Source organism: Scyliorhinus torazame, chromosome 27, assembly GCF_047496885.1.
Source record: "Scyliorhinus torazame isolate Kashiwa2021f chromosome 27, sScyTor2.1, whole genome shotgun sequence".
In the NCBI taxonomy this organism is placed as follows: Eukaryota; Metazoa; Chordata; class Chondrichthyes; order Carcharhiniformes; family Scyliorhinidae; genus Scyliorhinus; species Scyliorhinus torazame.
Genome location: NC_092733.1, coordinates 7502221 through 7526167, shown reverse-complemented (window position 1 = coordinate 7526167; position 23947 = coordinate 7502221). Strand labels below are relative to the sequence as shown.

Genomic DNA, 23947 nt, shown 5'->3' with positions numbered 1-23947 from the left:
TGCCAATCTGGAAACTCTGCCTCTTACCAGCAATTAATGTCCAAATGACCCAAGGAGATGTCTATTTCCAAAAGGCTTTGCAATCTGGAAGGTGTTTAGTAACATTAAGCGCAACTGTACCCGTGCAAAAGAATAATACAGGGTCTATATACTGCATAATAAAAAGCTCCTGTCTTTTTAAACAAACATGCTAGCTTACAAGCATTGTAGATTCAGCAGCGCATTTAATAGAAAGACAGTTCTTAATAAGCATTGTCAATTAAAGGAAAAATGGCTTGGCGAGAGTAAATTTCAGATCATCTGAAATTTGGACCTGGGTAAGACAATTAGACTCACATGGCATCATCTACAAGCATGTTATTCAGTGATTTTAAAAAATTCATTCATGAGATATGGACAGTTTTTACCGTTCATCCCTAATTTCTCCTTGAACTCTGAGGCTCAGAGGGCATTTAAGAGTCAACCACATTGCTGTGGAAATGGAGTCACATGTGTGCCAGACCAGTGAGGTTGGCAGATTTCCTGCCCTAAAGGACATTAGTTTTTACAACCATCAACAATGGTTTCATGGTCACCTTTAGACGTTTCATTCCAGATATTTACTGAACTCAAACTGCTGCTGTAGTGGGATTCGAACCCGGGTCCCTGGTACATTACCTGGGTCTCTGGATTATTAATCCAGTGACAATACCACTATACCACTGCATCCCCTGATATTATAATTGTAGTGTTAAATACATGCTTATTTAGCATATATTTGTGATACAACATCAGCAAATTTCAAAACAAATGCTTGTGGTAAATTACAAAAAGTAACACAGAATATCTAGCACAGGAGCCATCAATTTGCCAGGTTGAATATGCACTATAACACCCCCAGATAGCAGAATACATAGTTAACATGGCAGTGCCAATCCTTTTTCTTGAGCAAGTAAGTGGAGTTCAGTTTGCAGCCAGCCGAACATCATACAACTGGCATCCTGGTTTGCACAACATCGCCCAGTGGTACAAGTGCAGTTATGTTCCATATTGCACTGTTGCTGCCACACGTACATCTCTGCTGATAATACCGGGTGTTTTTCCCAGCTTGCTCTAATTATTCCCCTTCCTCTCCTAATTCGAATTTTGGTACAGCTTTTTGGGCACCATCACTATCCAGTTCAAATACTTTATATTTCAAGTTGCTCGGTTATGCACAGCAGAACCCAATCCTCGGGTCATTCGACATAGCCATGCTTCAGCAGGGGTAACGAGGTCAAATAGGAATCCCTGGATGTTTTGCCTTTTTGCTACCCTCGGACAATAAGGCAACAAGGTATTACACCCTGACTGTCTTCCTTTGCAAACTCATTGGCCTGGCAGTATTGCTCATCCAGAGGCACTTGACTTTACTATGTTACATATACTTATTATCAAGAACATAAATCATCCTGCACCTTGTTTGCCTTTCCACTCTCCTTCGCAATCTGAGGGAGTAACTGAGTTGCTATGAGGTGACCGAGTCTGTGGAGATATTTAAATTATTCTTTCTAGTTATGAAAACTGCACTATCACCTGATTTTTAATTTTTTAAGGTATAAAATCCCATATCCCAGATCTGACTTCTAAAACAATTTTAGTGTGAGATCAATCATTTCAAATGCAAAGCTTCATCATGCATATGTTTCTGAAACCTAGTCAATAGAATCATGTCACCGGGTGTCTCCTCATTTACACCATCTCTATAGCAACAGACCACTGCTTATTCACATAGGTTCCTTGGCAACTGGCCACTGCTCATTCATAACTGTTACCATGGCAACGGGCCATAACTCATTCATAACGGTTACCATGGCAATGGCCATTTGCTCATTCACAATCTCCAGAGCAACAAGCTGCAGCTGCACAATAATGCCACGACAACAATCTGCTCACGATCAGCGTAAATGCATAATGGGTTGTTGGGTGGAGAAGAGAAGAAATAAGTCATTTTGATTTATTCTGCTGTGTACAAGGAGTGGCCTCTGGATAATAGCAGCCAGATGTGTACCTGCTTTCGCTGCTTGTATACCAATGAATATTGTAGCAATGGTATATCCCAATAGGTAAGAATGTCCTCTTTTCACTACAAGGTTGTGTGTTTATTCTGAATTTCCATTTTGAAATTATCTTTTCCTTCAATTTCAGATGTCAGTGCACCAAACTCAAAAGCTACTGCCTTAAATAATACAATTTAAGCCATTGACACTCTTTGAATTTGAAGTAGCTACAATACCACCAGCAGTGTTAAACTGGAGATAAGCTGAATCTGGACCAAAATCGAATGATAGGTACTGGAGGAGCCGGTCCTCATTTCACTGATTTCAGGTTGGATTTCAGTGTAGGTTAAGTTAATAATGTCAGAAGTAGGATGTTTGCTGATGATTGCCCAATGTTTAGCATTATTCGCGACCCCGGAGACACTGAAGCAGTCCCTGTCCAAATGCAGCGTGACCTGGACAACGTCCAACCTTGGACTGACAAGTGGCAAGTAACATTCATGCCACACAAGTGCCAGACAGTGACAATCTCCAACAAGAAAGCATCACACCATCGTCCCTTATCATTCAATGGCATTACCATCACTGAATCTCCACTATCAGTATCCTGGGGATTACTATTGACCAGAAACGGAACTAGACCAACTGTGGCTACAAGATCACGTCAGAGGCTGGCAATCCTGCGACAGATAACTCACTCCTGACTCTCAAAGAACAAAACAGCACAGGGACAGGCCATTCGGCCCTCCAAGCCTGTACCGGTCATGATACCAATCATCGCCAAAATCCTCAGCACTTCCTTGTGCCACATCCCTCTATACCCATCTTATCCATGCATTTGCCAAGATGCCTTTTGAATACCGTTAATGTATCTGCTTCCACAACCTCCCCTAGCAATGCGTTCCAAGCACTCACCACCCTCTGCTAAAAAAACCTGCCTTGCGCGTCTCCTCTAAACCTTGCCCCACGGACTTAAACCTATGCCCCCTGGTGGCTACCCCTCCATTCTATCCATGCCCCTCATAATCTTGTAGACCTCTATCAGGTCACCCCTCAACCTCTGTCTTTCTAATGAAAACTGTCCTAGTCTATTCAGCCTCGCCACATAGCTAATAACCTCCAGACCAGGCAACATCCTGGTAAACCTCCTCTGCACCCTCTCCAAAGCCTCCATATCCTTCTGGCAGTGTGGTGACCAGAATTGTGCGCAATATTCCAAGTGCAGCCTTACCAAGGCTCTATACAACTGTAGCATGATTTGCCAGTTTTTATACTCAATGCTCCATCCAATGAAGGCAAGCATTCCGTATGCTTTCTTGACTACCTTGTCCACTTATGTTGCCACCTTCAAAGATCTGTGGACTTGCATGCCCAGATTTCTCTGACTTTCTATATTTCCAAGAGTTTTGCCATTTACGGTATATTTCCCGTCTATGTCAGACCTACCAAAATACATTACCTCACATTTGTCTGGATTAAACTCCATTTGCCATTTCTCTGCCCAAGTCTACAATCTATCTATGATCCGCTGTATCCTCTGACAATCCTCAACACTATCTGCCACTCCACCAACCTTGGTGTCATCCCCGAACTTACTAATCAGACTGCCGACATTTCTTCCAAATCGTTTATGTACACTACAAACAACAGAGGCCCCAACACAGATCCCTGTGGAACACCACTAGTCACAACCTTCCATTCAGAAAACACCCTTCTGCTGCTACCCTTTGTCTTCTGTGACCGAGCCAGTTCTGTATCCACCTTACCACCTCACCTCTGATCCCGTGTGACTTTACCTTTTGTACCATCCTAAACCTGTCCACCATCTCACGGCACGAGACAGGAGTATACTTTCCACTTGCCTGGATGAATGCAGCTCCAACAACACTCAAGAAGCTTGATACCATCCAGGACAAAGGAATCTGCTTGATTGACACCCTATTCATAACATTTACTCCCTCCTCGATCGACGAACAGTGGCTGCAGTGTGTACCATCTACAAGATGCACTGTTGGATCTAACCAACATTCCTTAGACAGCACCATCCAAACCCACGACCACAACCATCTAGAAGGACAAGATCAGTAGATACCTGTGAACCACCACCTGGAGGTTCCCCTCCATGTCACTCACCATCTTGACTTGGAAATATATTGCTGTTCCTTCACTGTCACTGGGTCAAAATCCTGCAACTCTCTCCCTAAGAGCACTGTAGGTCTTCCTACAACATGGTGAGGAGCAGTTCACGAAGGCAGCTCACCACCATCTTCTCAAAGGCAATAAGGGCCTAGCCAGCGACACCCACACCCCATAAATGCATAAAAATAACAATAATTGGTGAAAAATGAAAATGCTTTACATTAACATTTAAATTCTAGTGCAAATACAGCTGTCCATTGAGGTAGAGAAGCATTGTCAGATTTAGATTCATAATAGATTGTATCACTTATTGGACTGAGGGCAGTCTTCAGACATTCTGATTAGTTGAAAGCCATCATCTCACACCATGTGGTTGGATAATTATGCAGCTCCCTTCTAAGATTTGGCTCATGGGTTCCTTACAGTGCTGCACATTAATAGAAAATAAGTAGAGCAATCTACCGGCTGCGTTACGCCCAAAAGGCAGTGTGGCGCAGCCGGCAAATGCTGGGAGATCCCTCTTCCGGGATCTAGCTGGTTCGCCATGCCTAGCAAGATCTAACCCAATCTTGTGAGACCCCGGAAGTGCAGAAGATTTTAGTTTAGACGGGCAGCATGGTTGGCACAGGCTTGGAGGGCCGAAGGGTCTGTTCCTGTGCTGTACTTTTCTTTGCTCTTTGTGAGTGGATCACTTTTTGGCAAATCAGCATATTAGAGTGGGGTAGCTAGTCTCACTCTAATGATCTGCCCAAGGCGTTGGGATCTAACCCCTTCACCTTGGAGATCTTGGGCGAGCGCTGTTCAGTTCTGGTCCCCACAAACTGAGACCAGATGGAGCTGCACTGGTGGGGGTCTCCCAGGGGATTGGAGCAGCCCCAGGTGCTTGCCCTTTGGCAGGGTGCCAGCCTGGCACTGACCAGGTGGCACTTCCAGCTGAGTACCCAATTTTTTTTTTCCCAATTAAGGGGCAATTTAGCATGGCCAATTCACCTATCCTGCACATCTTTTTGGGTTGTGGGGGCGAAACCCACGCAGGCACGGGGAGAATATGCAAACTCCACACGGACGGTGGCCCAGGGCCGGGATTCGAACCCAGGTCCTCAGTGCCGTAGGCAGCACTGCTAACCATTGTGCCACCGTGCTGCCCTGGTTGTAGTAGTGATAATAGCAGCAGCAGGACATTATGTAAACATTTGTCAAATCAGTACTTGACGCATTGTATCAATAAATGCCGTCTGTTATCTTTCCTGCGTGGTGATTCGTGTTTGCAAGCTTCCTCTTTACAAGAGGTATCATAAAATTGGTGATGTCAGCATGAGAGAAAAGCAAGTAATACTTGGGGTGCTTCTGACTTCTGTCAGTGGGGTACATTCTTTCCAGGGGAAAAATTTGCTGATGATGTCCCATCTGACGGCACATGCCATAGCAACGTCTCTTTCTCCTAAGCATTCTCTTAATCAATTAATTTGTCCCCAGAACTTTCCATCTCTGTACATTCTGTGCTAGGAAGGCTCAATCCCTATGAAATGACCAAATTAATAAGGATTCAGCAAAGTCACTGTAATTCTTGAGCCTTTGCTGAGGGAACCCTAATTGATCCAGGCACTCGAGAATCCCAAATACCTTGTTGTGGGTCCGGACCAGAGCCCTAATTTTGGTTACGGAGGTGGTGCCAACCATGCGTGCCACCCAGGTCAAACCACACGGGTGCCGTCCGCGGTGGAGGCCTTGGTTGCAAAGGTATCGGCCATGGGTCAGGATGTCTAAGGCCTGGGGCACTCTGTGTGGGCAGTGGCCGAGGCCCAGGACAAGGCTGTCCTGTCATAGGTAGCTATGTACCAGGGCCATCTGGACATTGCAGCGGTGCTCCAGAGCATGGGCCAGTGACAGCGGGTCATGGCTGAGAACATCAGCAGCATTGCCCAGGCGCTGGCTGACCTGAGCCAGGCACAATCACTGGGTGATGTGGCACAGACCCAGAGGGAGGTGGGACAGTCACTGGGTGATGTGGCACAGTCCCAGAGGCTGGTGGACAGTCACTTGCTGACATGGCACAGACCCAGAGGCTGGACAGTCACTGGCTGACATGGCACAGACCTAGAGGGTGGTGGCACAGTCACTGGGTGATGTGGCACAGACCCAGAGGATGGTGGGACAGTCACTGGCTGACGATGCACAGACCCAGAGGGTGGTGGGACAGTCACTGGGTGATGTGGCACAGACCCAGAGGATGGTGGGACAGTCACTGGCTGACGATGCACAGACCCAGAGGGTGGTGGCACAGTCACTGGGTGATGTGGCACAGACCCAGAGGATGGTGGGACAGTCACTGGCTGACGATGCACAGACCCAGAGGGTGGTGGCACAGTCACTGGGTGATGTGGCACAGACCCAGAGGATGGTGGGACAGTCACTGGCTGACGATGCACAGACCCAGAGGGTGGTGGCACACTCACTGGGTGATGTGGCACAGTCCCAGAGGGAGATGGTCCACTCCCTGTGCTCCATGGCCGAGAGCATTGAGACCCTGGTTGAGATGGGAGCAGGCCTCCAATCTGGCAGCGCCAGGTGGCGGGGGACCCTCAGGGGTTAGCTCCAGTCACAAGGAATAGCCCGAGGGCCATCGGGCACCCGAGGGAGGAGGAGGTGATGGGGCCCGTGCCGGTGACTCCTGAAGGGATGATCCCGGTGGAGACGGAGCATAGCGGAGGTCCCGGAGAATACCAGGTCAGGCCGCTAATGATTTGCAGATGGCATTTACTATACGTAAGGAGCAGAACCCATTGAAGCCTCTGTCGAGGCACCGGAGCATGGTATTCTGGCGGGCGCCCGACGCCGGCCATGATTTTGGCCTCATGACCGATTCCCCGTTCCTGAATCCAGCGTCGGTAGAGGGAGAATCCCACCCATTGTGTCTGTAACCATTTTAACCTAGGGTTCAGTAATATTACTGTAAAAATACAAACTATAAAGTATGCCAATTTCTTATATTCATCATAGTTCGCACAAGTATTTTTCATGCGGCACTGTTATTCATCGTACTGCTTTTGGCCTGTGTCAAATGACGGAAAGGGGATATTAACCAGAAGTGAATACGCTCTCCCCTATCTAGTTGCTCGAGCTAAAGAATGCAGCAGACTAAGAGAATAAGAGAATCCTGATTGCTTCCATGGGTAGCGTGCATTGACATGTAGAATGAGGTAGCTTCCATCACCCTATCGGCACATTTAGTGAATGAGATTCTTTCCAGTGTATGAAATTTTTAGTGCTTTCAGACAGGGAGTTTATAGCTGATATTAATAATACCCGGCACTTGTAACAATTCAGCCACAGCTGGTGTCATAAACGCTGAACTTTACGAGGTAGTTATGTTTTAAAATGTTAGTTTTAACTCCAGGTGAAACAGAACGTTCTGAAAAAGGGGATTGTGAAGTCATGATTAAAAAACCAGTTCACATATGCCCATGTTATGTGGTTGCCATCGGGTCAGAAACTGAAACATAAACTTATCGAAGTATCGGGTCCCACATTTCTCATTGTATCTCACAGGAAAAGGACAACTGCTGTTTAAGATGCAGATACAAAGAGGCTGTGGGGATGCCGGTGAATCGTTTTGTGTTAACAACCAAGCAGGATGCCTGTGAGAGCTTGGGTTCCGTTAAAAAGGAAGGGAACAAAACAGACAGAACTCCTGAAGATTTAGAGAAAGAAGAGTGTCGTGTTGGTTGTTCCAATACACAAACGAACCAACACGGTTGTAGATGGTACAACTCTGTTTTATTATTCTGTACAATAATAACTATTAACTTCTGGCTGTGGTTCGTACTTCACCAGCTAACCTGTGGACCCAGCCCTATCACTATCTTAGTGAGGCACTCAGCACATGGTGTATGTCTGAAAGGCACGCTGTGAGCTCTGTGCTCTGAGCTATCTCCAGGTAGAATGAGCGGGAACTGTGGTGTTCCCTGTTTTATAGTGCGTGTGCTTTCACTGGTGATTGGCTGCGATGTTGTGTGTCCATCTGTCCATCAGTGGGTGGGTGTGATTGCACCATGATATGTTAATGTGGATATCATGACATCCCCCCTTTTCACAAGGATATGTGCCTACATGCTAATAAATATTGGTGTGTACTGAGTACATCTGAGTGTGTGTGTGCAATATTTACAACATGTACATGAGGCTAAACTATATACAGAGGAAGGTGTCAGGTGCAACAGAGCAACGAGGTTGTACCACTAACAAAACAAGTGCAATCAGCAAATATCGAAAGAGAACTTCTGGAACGACAAGAAAGAAACACGTTAACAGTATTGCAAAACAATTCAGTGAGTCCAATGTGCAAACAGGCTCATAAGTCCAGTCTATTAGGTGAGCGACAAATTTGGGTTGACCGTCTCAAGGGTGGGTCAGGATCCACCGGCTGAGGAATGGGCCTGGCCACGGGCGAGAGAGGAATAGGCAGAGTGGCAGGAAGCTCCACGAAGTCGACATCAGGGACAACAGGAGGACGTGGCACCGGTGCATGATCACGTAGCGAGCGCGGAAGCAGCTGAAGGGCCCGCCGATTACGCCGGCGAATGGAGCCATCAGGCAGGCGAACCAGGAACGAGCGGGAAGCCACACGGCGGAGGTCCTCGGCGGTTGCCGACCAGCCACCCTCCGGTAGGTGTATGCAGACGCTGTCTCCAGGCGCCAGGGCAGGAAGATCAGTTGCCCGAACGTCATGTGCCACCTTCTGCTGAGCACGCTGCTGTCGCATCCTTTGCAGTACTGGAGCATGGTCGGGTTTAGGAACATGAATGGACGGCACAGTGGTCCTGAGGGTGCGACCCATCAACAGCTAGGCTGGCGAGAGGCCAGTGGACAGTGGGGCCGAGCGATAGGCCAGCAGGGCTAAACAGAAGTCAGATCCGGCATCAGCAGCCTTGCAGAGGAGCCGCTTCACGATATGGACGCCCTTTTCCGCCTTGCCATTCGACTGGGGATGCAAAGGGCTGGACGTCACGTGTGTGAAGTCGTATGAAGCGGCAAAAGAAGACCATTCTTGGCTCGCAAAACAGGGCCCGTTGTCAGACATGGCGGTGAGCGGAATTCCATGGCGAGCGAAGGTTTCTTTGCATGCTCTGATGACAGCTGATGATGTCAAGTCGTGCAGGCGTATGACCTCCCGATAATTTGAAAAATAGTCAAGTATAATGACGTAGTCCCTGCCGAGTGCATGAAAGAGGTCCACATCCACCTTTGCCCAGGGGGACGTGACCAACTCATGGGGCTGAAGTGTCTCAGGGGGTTGCGCCGGCTGAACCCTTTGGCAGGTGGGGCAGTTGAGCACCATGTTAGCGATGTCGTCGTTGATGCCCGGCCAGTACACAGCTTCTCGGGCCCTCCGCCTGCACTTTTCAACTCCGAGATGGCCTTCGTGCAATTGTTCGAGGACAAGCCGTTGCATGCTGTGTGGGATCACAATCCGGTCCAACTTTAGGAGGACACCATCAATGACGGCCAAGTCGTCCCGGACATTGTAGAATTGTGGGCACTGCCCCTTGAGCCACCCTTCCGTCATGTGGCGCATCACTCATTGTAGAAGAGGGTCAGCCGCAGTCTCACGGCGAATGTGGGCTGGACGTGCATCAGTAGCCGGCAGATTGGCCGATGTGAAGGCTACTTGTGCTTCGACCTGACAAACGAACCCCTCCGATTCGGGCGGTGTGTTCACTGCTCTGGACAGGGCATCCGCGATGATGAGGTCCTTTCCTGGGGTGTAGACAAGTTGGAAGTCGTACCTCTGGAGCTTGAGGAGAATGCGCTGGAGGCGAGGGGTCATCTCGTTTTTGTTTTTTCAAATATATTTATTAAAGTTTTTTAACACAATTTTTCTCCCTTACAAACAATAACCCCACCCCTCGTAACAAAAAAAAAAGAGAAATCGCGCAGAGCAAGATATATACATGGCAAAATGATATATTTACACAGCTTTGTACACTGGCCCTAACCCGTACGTGCCAGTTTCCCCAACCCTTCATGTTATCTCTTGCTCATCCACCCTCCCAGGCAGTCCCCCCTTTCCCCCCCCCCTCCCCCCAGGACGTCCCCTCCACCCCCGCCCCCCCCCCAAGGTTGCTGCTGCTGCTGACCGACCTTCCTCTAACGCTCCGCGAGATAGTCTAGGAACGGTTGCCACCGCCTGTAGAACCCCTGCGCAGACCCTCTCAAGGCGAACTTAATCCTCTCCAACTTTATGAACCCAGCCATATCATTTATCCAGGCCTCCAGGCTGGGGGGCTTCGCCTCCTTCCACATTAGCAAGATCCTTCGCCGGGCTACTAGGGACGCAAAGGCCAGAATGCCGGCCTCTTTCGCCTCCTGCACTCCCGGTTCGTCCACTACTCCAAATATTGCTAGCCCCCAGCTTGGCTTGACCCGGACTTTCACCACCTGAGATATTGCTCCCGCCACTCCTCTCCAGAACCCCTCCAGTGCCGGTCATGACCAAAACATATGGACATGGTTCGCCGGGCTCCCTGAGCACCTTCCACATCTGTCCTCTACCCCAAAGAACCTACTCAACCTCGCCCCCATCAAGTGCGCTCTGTGGACCACCTTAAATTGTATCAGGCTGAGCCTGGCACACGAGGAGGAGGAATTAACCCTACCTATGACGAATGTGATATAAAATAGTTACTTTAGAGATATTAGTTACTGTAATGTAGAGATAGGCCAGTCTCATCCTGGTGAGTTCACAGACAAAGGATTTCAGACCGCATGGCAAAGTAAGGAGGAGGTGTGTCCAGCTACGGAGGGGAAAAGGATGCTGGGTAATCGGGGGCCAGAGGAAGGGATTGGAAGTGAGCCAATTAGGATGTATGGCCAGGTCAGGAGGGGTATAGGATGACCTGTGGGAATCGTGTATGTGAAACTTGATGCCATTTGTGTGTATCAGTAGGGATTTCTTTGTCTTACACATTCACTTGATTCCGGAGGTATAGAAAGCAAGATGTGTTTTGTACCGCTGTGAATTGAGACAGACTTGCAAGTCAAATAAAATAACTAATGCTGTACCTGCAAATCCATCTCGACTTTTAATGAGGCCAGACTGACGGGTAAAGAAATTCTTGATTTGTCACCTAGGGCATCAGCCCACAGACCTTCCTCGATCTCCTCCCCCAGCTCATCCTCCCATTTACCCTTCAACTCTTCTACCAGCGCTTCCCCCTCTTCTTTCAACTCCTGGTGTATTTCCGACACCTTGCCCTCCCCGACCCATACACCCGAGATCACCCTATCTTGAACTTCTTGTGCCGGGAGCAACAGGAATTCCCTCACCTGTCGCCTCACAAAAGCCCTCACCTGCATATATCTGAAGGCATTTCCCGGGGGTAACTCGAACTTCTCCTCCAGTGCCCCTAGGCTCGCAAACGTCCCATCGATGAACAGGTCCCCCATTCTTCCAATCCCCGCCCGATGCCAGCTCTGGAACCCCCCGTCCATCTTCCCCGGGACAAACCGGTGGTTACCCCTGATCGGGGACCACACCGATGCTCCCATTGCACCCCGGTGCCGTCGCCACTGGCCCCAGATCCTTAGCGTTGCCGCCACCACCGGGCTCGTGGTATACTTTGTCGGCGAGAGCGGCAGCGGTGCCGTCACCAACGCCCCCGGGCTCGTTCCTTTACAGGACGCCATCTCCATCCTCTTCCATGCCGCCCCCTCTCCCTCCATAACCCACTTGCGGATCATCGCCACATTTGCTGCCAAGTAGTAGCTCCGCAGGTTTGGCAGCGCCAACCCTCCTCGGTTCCTACTGCGTTCCAGGAACCCTCTCCTTACTCTCGGCGTCTTATTCGCCCACACAAACCCCATAATACTCCTGCCTACTCTCTTAAAAAAGGCCTTAGTGATCACGATGGGAAGGCACTGAAACACAAACAGAAACCTCGGAAGGACCACCATTTTGACCGACTGCATTCTACCCGCCAGCGAGAGCGGTAACATGTCCCATCTTTTGAAATCCTCCTCCATTTGCTCCACCAACCTCGTCAGATTCAGTTTATGTAGGGTCCCCAAACTCCTGGCTATCTGGATCCCCAGATACCGAAAGCTCCCCTCCGCCCTCCTCAGGGGTAGGTCCCCTATCCCTCTTTCTTGGTCGAGGGGTCATATCGTTGAGGTCCTTCTGAATGATGGCGACCAGGGGGGCGATGGTCGGTCTCCACAGTGAACTGTGGAAGACCATACACATAATCGTGGAATTTGTCGATGCCGGTCAACAAACCCAGGCACTCCTTTTCAATCTGCGCATAGCGCTGTTCTGTGGGGGTCATGGCCCGCGAGGCATAGGCGACCGGGGCCCATGATGCAGTGTCGTCCCGTTGCAGGAGTACTGCCCCAATGCCGGACTGGCTGGCATCAGTCGAGATCTTTGTGTCCCGAGTGGTGTCGAAGAACGCCAATACCGGGGCGGTGGTGAGCTTGATCTTGAGCTCCTCCCATTCCTTCTGGTGTGCGGGCAGCCACTGGAATTCCGTTGTCTTCTTGACCAGGTGGCGAAGAGCCGTTGTGCGCGAGGCAAGGTTGGGAATAAACTTCCCCAGGAAGCTGACCATCCCGAGGAAGCGTAACACTGTGCCTTCTTGTCTGCCAGCTGTGGCATGGCTGCGATAGCTGCCACTTTGTCAGCATCCGGCCGCACCCCTGACCGGGATATGTGGTCCCCCAGAAACTTTAGCTCTGTTTGGCCAAAAGAGCACTTGGCTCGGTTGAGGCGCAGGCCCTGATCTTGTATCCATTCAAAGAAACGCTGGAGACGACTGATGTGCTCCTGTGGTGTGGTGGACCAGATGATGACGTCGTCAACATAGACTCGTACCCCTTCGATGCCCTCCATCATCTGTTCCATGATGCGATGAAACACCTCGGATGCCGAGATGATGCCAAACGGCATCCTATTGTAGCAGTATCTGCCAAAGGGAGTGTTGAAAGTGCACAGCTTCCTGCTGGACTGATCCAGTTGAATCTGCCAAAAACCCTTTGAGGCATCAAGCTTAGTGAAGATTTTAGCCCGGGCCATTTCGCTCGTGATTTCTTCCCGTTTGGGTATGGGGTAGTGTTCTCTCATGATGTTGTTGTTCAGGTCTTTCGGGTCGATGCAGATCCGGAGCTCGCCGGGGGACTTTTTTATGCACACCATGGAGCTGATCCATGGCGTTGGCTCCGTGACTTGGGAAAGCACTCCTTGGTCCTGCAGCTGCTGCTTGAGGCGGTCCTTGAGTGGTGCTGGGACTCTACGAGGTGCGTGAATGACCGGGGTGACGTCCGGTTTGAGCCGTATTCTGTAAGTGTAGGGCAGTGTGCCCATGCCCTCGAAAACCTCCTGGTTGTGGGCGAGGAGCGAGTGGAGCTGCGCCCGAAAGTCTGCATCCGGGAAATCGGACATGCCTTCTGGAGACAAAGTGTGTACCCGCTGAACGAGGTGGAGGATCTTGCACACCTGTGCGCCTAACAGAGAGTCCTTCGAGGATCCAACTATCTCAAAAGACAGTGTGGCTGTAAGTGAATTGTGTGTAACCTCGAGCTGGCAGGACACCATGGCCGGGATAACGTTTCCGTTATAATCAACCAGCTGACAGTGGGATGGCAGAATCGGTGGTTTAACCTTCAAGGTGTGGAAGGCTGACCATGCAATGAGATTGGCAGAGGCACCAGTGTCTAAGCGGAATGTGATTGGTGATCGGTTGACCGTTAGGGTGGCACACCATTCATCGCCCGGATTAATGCTGTGCACTGGCATCGACTGGTGGGTCCGACTTGGGGACAGCGGGTTCTTGTTTATTACCGCAACGTGGAAGGGTTCCCGGTCATCGGTATCACCGGTCTGCACGTCGTCAGGGTATGACTCGGTGCATGGAGGCTGAATGGCCCGCATGTTCCTGCGAGGCTGGCGGAATTGCGGAGAGTTGGCAGTTTGAGCTGCTCGACAGCAGGCAGCATAGTGGCCCATCCTGCCACAGCGGAGGCATTGTCGCGCTTTGGCCGGACATTGCCGCTTTAAGTGTGCGGATCCACAGTTGCCGCACGTCGTGACATCATGGCGTTCGTTGCACCACCGCGCATGCGCGGTGCGCTGCTGCGTAGAGCGTGTCTGCGCATCCCGTCCCTCTGTGTCGACGTCCCCTCTTTTGGCGCGTACAAGCGTGGGAGGCCTCAGAAGCGCGTGAAATGACCGCCCTCGTCCGGCCGCGGGCCGGGAGGAACTCAATCGACTGGACCCGCTCGGCCTCGTAGGACCCCTGCCTGGCGATTCGGCCGCCTGGAATTGGGAGTACCGGCTGGTCGCGTTTTCGTGGAGGATGCAGGTCTCGATGGCGGTGGCTAGGGTGAGGTGCTTTATTTTGAGGAGCTGCTGGCGTAGAGTGTCCGAGGTGACCCCAAAAACGATCTGATCCCGAATCATGGAGTCGGAGGTGGCCTCATAGCCGCAGGACTGCGCGAGGATACGGAGGTGTGTCAAATAAGATTGAAAAGGCTTATCCTTACACTGCAGGCGCTGCTGGAAGAGGTACCTCTCGAAGCTCTCATTAACTTCCACACTGAAGTGTTCCTCAAATTTTAGAAGGACCGTCTTGTACTTCGTCTTGTCCTCATCTTCCGCGAATGCCAGGGAGTTGTAGATGTGGATGGTGTGTTGCCCCGCCGTGGAGAGGAGGAGGGCGATCTTCCTGGTGTCCGATGCATTCTCCCTGTCTGTGGCTTCTAGGAAGAGTTGGAAGCGCTGTTTAAACAGCTTCCAGTTGACGCCAAGATTTCCAGCGATCCGGAGCGGCTGCGGCGGGCTGATGGTTTCCATGGCGCAGGATGGCGGGTTTCTGAAGAGGTGCAGGTAGGTCTCACAGTTGCTGGCGAGTTTCCAGTCCTGGTATCATGTCGTGTTGGGTGTTCCGATACACAAACGAACCAACACGGTTGTAGATGGTACAACTCTGTTTTATTATTCTGTACAATAATAACTATTAACTTCTGGCTGTGGTTCGTGCTTCACCAGCTAACCTGTGGACCCAGCCCTAGCACTATCTTAGTGAGGCACTCAGCACATGGTGTATGTCTGAGTGGCACGCTGTGAGCTCTGTGCTCTGAGCTATCTCCTGGTAGAATGAGCGGGAACTGTGGTATTCCCTGTTTTATAGTGCATGTGCTCTCACTGGTGATTGGCTGCGATGTTGTGTGTGTATTGGTTGGTCCAACTACCTGTCTATCAGTGTGTGTGTGTGATTGCACCATGATATGTTAATGTGGATATCATGACAAAGAGTAAATGAGCTGATGTTTCCACTCTCGGAAAAACTAGAACCCGAGGCCACAGACTCAGACTGAGGGGACGATCCTTTAAAACAGAGATGAGGAGGAATTTCTTCAGCCAGAGGGTGGTGAATCTGTGGAACTCATTGCCGCAGAAGGTTGTGGAGGCCAAATCATTGAGTGTCTTTAAGACAGAGATAGATAGGTTCTTGATTAATAAGGGGATCAGGAGTTATGGGGCGAAGGCAGGAGAATGGGGGATGAGAAAATATCAGCCATGATTGAATGGCGGAGCAGACTCGATGGGCCGTATGGCCCAATTCTGCTCCTATGTCTTATGGTCTTATAGAAACATAGAAAATAGAAGCAGGAGAAGGCCATTTGGCCCTTTGGCCATGCTCCGCCATTCATTATGATCATGGCTGATCATCAAGTTCAATACCCTTATCCCGCCTTCCCCCATATCCATTTAGCCCCAAGAGCTATATCTAATTCCTTCTTGAAATTACACGATGTTTTGGCCTCAAGTACGTCCTGTGGTAGCGAATTCCACAGATTCACCACTCTCTGGGTGAAGAAATTTCTCCTCACCTCAGTCCTAAACGGTTTACCCTTTATTCTCAAACTATGGCCCCTAGTTCTGGACTCCCCCACCATCGGGAACAATCTTTCTGAATCTACCCTGTCTAATCTTGTTAGAATTTGATAAGTTCTATGAGATCCCTTCTCACTCTTCTAAACGCTATTGAATATAATCCTATGGTCTTAGGTGTGCTGTACCGGTGATAATCAGATCCAGAAAATTTGAACAAGGAATGGAAAGATTGTCGAACGTCTCTGGAAATTTTAACCTGACATGGTGGGGAGAGGTGACCCTGCTGGTGAGCTGTGGGAATGGTTCCTGTATAGCACATATGGTGAACAGGTCTCACAGGACATATTTCAGATGTTACTACGAAAGTAGCTTTTGCTATTTATTAGTTGCCTGTGGAGTTACATTTGATCTTTGTTGATTTTAGTTTGTTTCACCAGAAGTCTTAAGACACAATATCCTGTCCTTCAGTTCCTTTCATTGGCCGCAGGGAAATTCAACTCTTTTCTTTTAAAGTTATCGGTCTCTATGGGGTTCGTAACAATTGCCACTGCTATGCTATGGCTAGCTATGCTTTGCTAGAACCATGGGGAAGTTAATAAACTTAATGTGTGCTTGAACATGGCATTCATCTTTTGTGTCATGCATCAATACAATGTTTGTTGATTTGATGTGATTCACGTCACCAGAGGCTATATTGAAACATCTGGATGTATAATAATTTAGTGCAGTTGTCCCCATTACAGGGACTGACAAGGCTGTTACCCTGGACCATAGGTAAGGTTCCAACAGCAGATACCTCCAAGCTGTCCAGAGAAACCAGCAGCTTTCTCAGACACTGTTCGGAAGAAGTATTTAGACAGACTGTACAGCATGGATATCTACTGATTGGAAGTTGCCTATGTGCATGATGTCACACTCCCCTGGCTTCCATCACTTCCCCCATGTCCACATTAGAACATAGAACATAGAAAAATACAGCACAGAACAGGCCCTTCGGCCCACAATGTTGTGCCGAACCTTTGTCCTAGATTAATCATAGATTATCATAGAATGTACAGTGCAGAAGGAGGCCACCCGGCCCATTGAGTCTGCACCGGCTCCTGGAAAGAGTACCTTACCCAAGGTCAACACCTTCACCCTATCCCCACAACCCAGCAACCCCACCCAACACTTAGGGCAATTTTGGACACTAAGGGCAATTTATCACGGCCGATCCACCTAACCTGCACATCTTTGGAATGTGGGAGGAAACCGGAGCACCCGGAGGAAACCCACGCACACACGGGGAGGACATGCAGACTCCGCACAGACAGTGACCCAAGCCGGAATCGAACCTGGGACACTGGAGCTGTGAAGCAATTGTGCTATCCACAATGCTACCGTGCTGCCCTTAAGAACAAATTAATCTACACTATATCATTCTACCGTAATCCATGTACCTATCCAATAGCTGCTTGAAGGTCCCTAATGTTTCCGACTCAACTACTTCCACAGGCAGTGCATTCCATGCCCCCACTACTCTCTGGGTAAAGAACCTACCTCTGATATCCCCCCGATATCTTCCACCATTCACCTTAAATTTATGTCCCCTTGTAATGGTTTGTTCCACCCGGGGAAAAAGTCTCTGACTGTTACTATTACGGGAAGTTCCTCCCCAATCTGGCAACTACGCTGGCCCCGTTGCACCTTCTGCTGAAGAAAAATCACACCTGGGTTTGGGGTCAGCCGCAAGAAACCGCTTTCCAGCGGGTAAAGCAACAATTGTCGTCGTCTGGGTTACTAACCCACTATGATCCTGGAAAGCCTTTGCTCGTCACATGTGACGCATCCCCGTATGGTATTGGGCCGTCCTGTCCCACAAGATGGAGAACGGGGCCGAGTGACCGATAGCTTTTGCCTCCCGCACATTGACCGCAGCAGAGAAAAAGTACGCGCAGATCGAGAAGGAGGGCCTGGCAGTGGTTTTTCCGGTGAAACACTTCCACCAGTACGTGTATGGCCGCCATTTCACTATCGTGACTGATCATAAGCCTCTGCTGGGACTTTTCAGAGAGGATAAGCCAATACCGCCCATTGCTTCCGCACGGATCCAGCGCTGGGCTTTGTTGCTTGCTGCATACGAGTATTCTCTGGAGCACAAACCAGGAACACAGATAGCAAATGCCGACGCACTGAGCCGATTGCCTTTATCGACCGGCCCAATGTCGACCCCCACGACCGGTGAGGTGGTTGCAACCCTAAATTTTATGGACACCTTGCCTGTCATGGCATCACAGATCCGTGAGTGGACCCAGACGGAGCCAGTCCAGTCAAAGGTTCGGCACATAGTCCTGTATGGTGGGCAGCATAGACAGCTCCCAGGTGAGTTGCGGGCATTTTCCTCCAAGCTGTCAGAATTCAGCGTGGAAGACGGCATCCTCTTGTGGGGGACGCGTGTGATTGTCCCGGAAAAAGGCCAGGAGCGCAATCTTTCGCCAAACGGGCCCTATATCTTACCAGGTGCAAGCCCAGGGTCGTCTCCAGCGCAAACATGTAGACCACGTTCGGTCCAGAAGACTATCCCCTCCAAAGATTCCCCGCCCCCGGCGCTCATTTCTACAGTTGCAGAGACCAGAGACAAGGGAAGGTAGTCCTCACAATCTGCCACTGGTGCCTCACTCAAAGCCTGCGCAGGTCGTTACAGAACCAAATGGACATGACCGAGGCAGCAGACTCTGACTCCGAGATGGAGACACAGGACGCATCAGAGGGGGAATCCTCGGGTCCACGGGCCGTGGATGTACAGCCGTTACGCCGTTCATCACGGAAGCACCGGTCTCCATCTCCATCTCGTTACACGCCGCCTGATCCAGCGCCGCTGGCAAATGGTGTCCGGCCTGCGGCAAAACGAGTCCGACGCCCTCCTTCGCCAGGGTCTTCGGTGGATTCCTTGGACTTTGGGGGCGAGGGATGTTATAACCTGCCTGCTTACCATTGGCTGGGGACTAATGACAATCCCACAATCCTGTGGGAGTATGAGCTTCCCAAATGAGGGGGGCGGAGAAACCATTAGTAAACTCCAAGTATAAATAAAGCTGGCCAGTTTGGAACCAGCAGGAAGGAGTGTGCAGCAAGGGAAGTTGCTGCTGCTGTTTTATATATATATATATATATGTTATTGTAAATAAATGTTATTACTTTGTATCCTTAAAACTCGTGCTGGATTCTTCGTGGCCCTCACAAAATTAACAAAGGAGGTTATTTCTCTTGTGGCTGCTGGATTTGCCACCATGGAATAGATTTCAACAGGTCAACAAATTGCCAAAGTGGGTTTTTATGACCAGAAATTTCTCCCTCAACCAATGGATTAATTGTAATATTTGGGATTTTCTTTTTTAACCTTGCCATTCCAAATCACTGTCCCAAACTCTCAGAACCAACAACATCAAAGAAATGTTAGTACTCAAAATTATGATAAAGATAGGAAAGCAAATCCATTTAAAAATCAAGAACTGTCTACCAATGAGCGAGTGCAAATTTGCCAACCAACCCGAGGCAGCAAGCCTGAAAATTGGGCTGAAAATTCAGGCTTGAAATGTGTCTCCAAATCTGAAATATGTTGACTTGCAGTTTGTTTTTTTTGTTTTTTAAGTCTTGCTGAAAATAGATCTCTGATTCAAACAAACTATCTAATTTATGAACCAAATTTGAAAGTTTGATTTTATTGGCAAATAAACCATCATTTTTGGCTGGTTAGTGCGCTTATTTAATGGAGCCTTTCTTTATTTAAATAGGTATCAGAGTTCAATGAGGTTAAAACAGATAGAAACAGTATGATTAATCTCTTCCATCAAATTAGGGGATAGATTAAAGAAGGAATCTGCACTCAAGATGCCTGACCTGCCACCAGGGGAGATGGTAAGGATCGTACAGGTGCCATCTTTACAGACAGTGGGGCTCTGTTGCAGAGAACGCAGATGACTACATTGATGGGGCAGCATACAGAAGAAGGCTGATGTGTCGGTCAAATGAAGTGCTTGGTGCATTGGGTAGCCTGTTGTAAGCCTGCACACTTTGTCAAGGAGAATGGAGGAGTCTGGCGCCAACAGATTTTGGCACAACTCTGGTGCCCATCCTCTCTGCCATGAACGTCTTGGCCAACTTCATGTGGAGACTTGTGAATCCACCCATGATGCGGTGTTCGATGACCGATGTTGCAACTTCCATTGCAACTGAACCATCTGCCACCCATCATGTCTCATGGCATCAGGTCAAACATGGGCAAGGAAGCCTCCTGCTGGTTACCAAGTGCCCTCCCCCTCAGGTAATGAATCAGCATTCCTCCATGTTGAACATCACTTGGAGGAAGCACGGGGGGTGGCAAGGGCACAGAATATACGCTGGGAGGGGGACTGCAGTGTCCATCGCCAAGAGTAACACCAGGACAGACCAAGCTAACCAAGTCCTAAAGGACATTTAAACAATCAACATCCTGAGGGTTACCATTGATCAGAAACTGAACTGGACTAGCCATGTTAATACTGTGGCTACCAGGGCAGGTCAAAGGATAGGAATCCTACAGCGAGTAACTCATCTCCTGACCACCCCCCCCCCCCCCCCCAAAGCCTGCCCACCATTTACAAGGCACAAGCCAGGAGTATAATGGAATACTCTCCACTTGTCTGGATGAGTGCAGCTCCAACAACACTCAAAGCTCAACATCATCCAGGACAAAGCAGCTTGATTGCTCCCCCTTCCACAAACATTCAAAGCTCCCACCACCGACGAACAGTTGCAGCCGTGTGTACCATCTACAAGATTCACCGCAGTAACTTCCCAAGGTTCCTCAGACAGAACCTTCCAAACCCACGACCACTACCATCTAGAAGGACAAGAGCAGCAGATACCTGGGAACCCCACCACCTGGAGGTTCCCCTCCAAGTCACTCACCGACCTGACTTGGAAATATATCTCCGTTCCTTCACTGTCACTGGGGCAAAATCCTGGAACTCCCTCCCTAACAGCACAGTGGGTGTACCTACACCTCAAGGAATGTAGTGGTTCAAGAAGTCAGCTCACCACCACGTTCTGAAGGGCTACTAGGGATGGGCAATAAATGCTGGCCTGACCAGCGAGGCTCACATTCTGTAAATTATTTTGAAAAAGACTGACTCTGCAGCAGGTGGTGAGGGAAACAACAAGAGGGAAAAACATATGTGACCACATCCTGAGCAACCTGACTGCCATAGCTGCATCTGCCCATGACAGTGTTGGTAAAAATGACCACTGCACAAACCAAGCAACCCAAGACTAGGAACCATGAGGTGCTGTGACCCACCATCAGCAGCAGGATTGTACTCAACCACAATGTGTAACCTCATCTGTAAGCCTTATCAACCACCTTCAGCTGCTTCATAAAGGACCTTCCCTCCCATTATAAGGTTAGAAGTGGGGATGTTCGTTAATGATTGCATAATGCTCAGCACATTCGTGCCACACAAGTGCCAGAAATGACCACCTCCAACAAGAAAGAATCTCATTATTGCCCCTTAACATTCAATGGAGTTATCATTGCTAAATCAAGAATATACTCTGTGGGTGCAAAAGCAGGTTAGAGGCCAGGAATCCTGCGGCGAGTAACTCACCTCCTGACCCCCCAAAACCTGTCCATCATCTACAAGGCACAAGTCAGTAGTGTGATGAAATACTCTCTCTCCACTTGTCTAATTGAGTACAGCTCCAACAAAGTCAAGAAGCTCAACACCATCCAGCACAAAGCAGCCTGCTTGTTTGGCCCCCTCATTCGCAAGCATGCACTCCCTCCACCACCAACGCACAGTGACAGCTGTGTGTGCCATCTACAAGATGCACAACAGGAACTCATCAACAGCACCTTCTAAACCCACGACCGCTACCATCTGGAAGAACAAGGGCATCAGTCACACACCACCATTGGAGGTTCCCCTCCAAGCCACTCATTATCCTGACTTGGAAATGTATCACCTTTCCTTCACTGTTGCTCAGGCAATGTAACTCCCTCTCAAACAGCATTGCGGGCGTACCTACACCTCGGAGACTGCAGCGGCTCAAGAAGGCAGCTCACCACCACCTTCTCAAGGGCAATTAGGGATGGGTAATAAATACTGGCCTAGCCAGCGATGCCTACATCCCATTAAGACCCGAGTGCTGAAGGGACAGTTGATATTTTCCATACTGGCTGTGGAAAAAAGTTCAAAGGGACTTTTGCAGAAGGTCTGGAAGGTCTGTCCTAAAACAGGATTGTTGAACTGCAGTCCCAGTGAACTGCAGTGGTTCCATGAACCACACAAAATCTGTCCTCTTATTAGTGGTGCAGTACCAAGCTGGGTCAGAGCTGCCTACAGTTCTCATTCAAGGACATCTTGATGCAACACTGAACTATAGAATCATCAAACTTGCGCCACAGAAAGAGGTAATTCTGCCCACTGTATCTGTGCCGGGAAAAAAGGAAAATCTACATCATCAATCTGTTTCATTAATTCTGTTTCACTCGCCATAGATACTGCCTGGCCAATGTTTTCACCATTTACTGTGTTTTCCTTTACAGATTTCCTGGCTCTGCAATATCGTGCTTTTGTAAGGAGTGGTATTGTTGGTGAATGGAGTATTGGGGCTGCGGTTAGCAGTATCACACTCCAGTGAGTTTATCAGACAGTTCGGGCAGAAATAAACTATCCATAATAATCTTTATTATCTTTCTTATTATTGTCACAAGTAGGCTTACATTAACACTGTAATGACGTTACTGTGAAAATCTCCTCGTCACCACATTCCGGCGCCTGTTCGGGTACACAGAGGGAGAATTCAGAATGCCCAATTCATCTAACAAGCACGTCTTTCAGGACTTGTGGGAGGAAACCGGAGCACCCGGAGGGAACCCACGCAGACACGGGGAGAACGTGCAGACTCGGCACAGACAGTGACCCAAGCTGGGAATTGAACCCTGGTCCCTGGTGCTGTGAAGCAACAGTGCTAACCACTGTGCTACCATGCCGCCTAGGGGTGCTTCCTCTATTCCTCCTCCCTTAAAAGCTACAGCACCTCCCACACCTCCTTACGTTCTTAGCTGGTGGCAAGAGGTGTCCCCTGGTGACAAGATTGTGCAGCCTACGGCAAAATACGACAAATTCTTTGGCCCACTCTGCCAAGTGCTGCAGGGTCTTCCAGACAGCAAAGATATTGTCTGAGCATGCTAAAAGTCTGTCCTATCACCGTTCTTATGGTAACATCACTTTCATTGTGTACATGTTGCATACAGATATCTGTGGCTTGGGCACCAGACACATCAGCCAGTTGTCATCAACAGACAGTTCTCACCGAGTTACTAACTTTCAGTTTTCAATTGTGGCTCAAATACAGACGGCACAGTGGACGGTCACAGAATGGTATCAGGCATTGACCTACATGATTTACTGCCAGCAGTTAAATGATAGCTGGTTGTTGAGGGAGCGGAATCTCTTTGGGTCATGGTATAGGGCAGAGTTCCTTTACAGCGCCTGCAAAGTAATATGCGTGCAGTCAGTGGCACCCTGTGAAATGAAAGTCTGGAATTCTAGTGAAGCTGGATGCTCATTGCTTATGCTACCCGCTCACCGTCAGCAACAGACAAGAAAATCAACTCTCATTGAAGAGAGAAACTAAATACCTCCCCTGCAAACAGTGAATGGCAAATTGTGAGGTGCTACAACTGCCTCCAACGCCAACCTAGAAAGAGCCAAATATATAAAAGTCCACTGTCACAGTCTTCACAGCCATTGCCAATGTGATCCTTGCCCTTTTCGGAGGTTCCAGTTGTGCTGGAGCCAATGGAACATTTTGGGGAGTTTATCCTTAGTGAAGTGTCCATGTCTCACACATCATTCTCTGCTAAAATTCAGACAGG

General features: G+C 49.2%; 1 protein-coding gene and 1 long non-coding RNA gene across 10 annotated transcripts in view; one reads left to right on the top strand and one right to left on the bottom strand.

Annotated features, from left to right (window-relative positions):
* Nucleotides 1–23947, bottom strand: part of LOC140403169 (voltage-dependent P/Q-type calcium channel subunit alpha-1A-like) — a 721889-nt gene that overhangs the window by 464209 nt on the left and 233733 nt on the right. The gene's annotated exons all lie outside the window — the stretch shown is intronic.
* Nucleotides 1885–22753, top strand: LOC140403171 (uncharacterized). Of its 2 annotated transcripts, XR_011938261.1 has the most exons (4): nt 1885–2084; nt 2167–2346; nt 19821–19944; nt 22613–22753. It is a non-coding gene; the product is annotated as an uncharacterized lncRNA (long non-coding RNA). The 2 variants fall into 2 exon arrangements; XR_011938262.1 differs by lacking the exon at nt 19821–19944.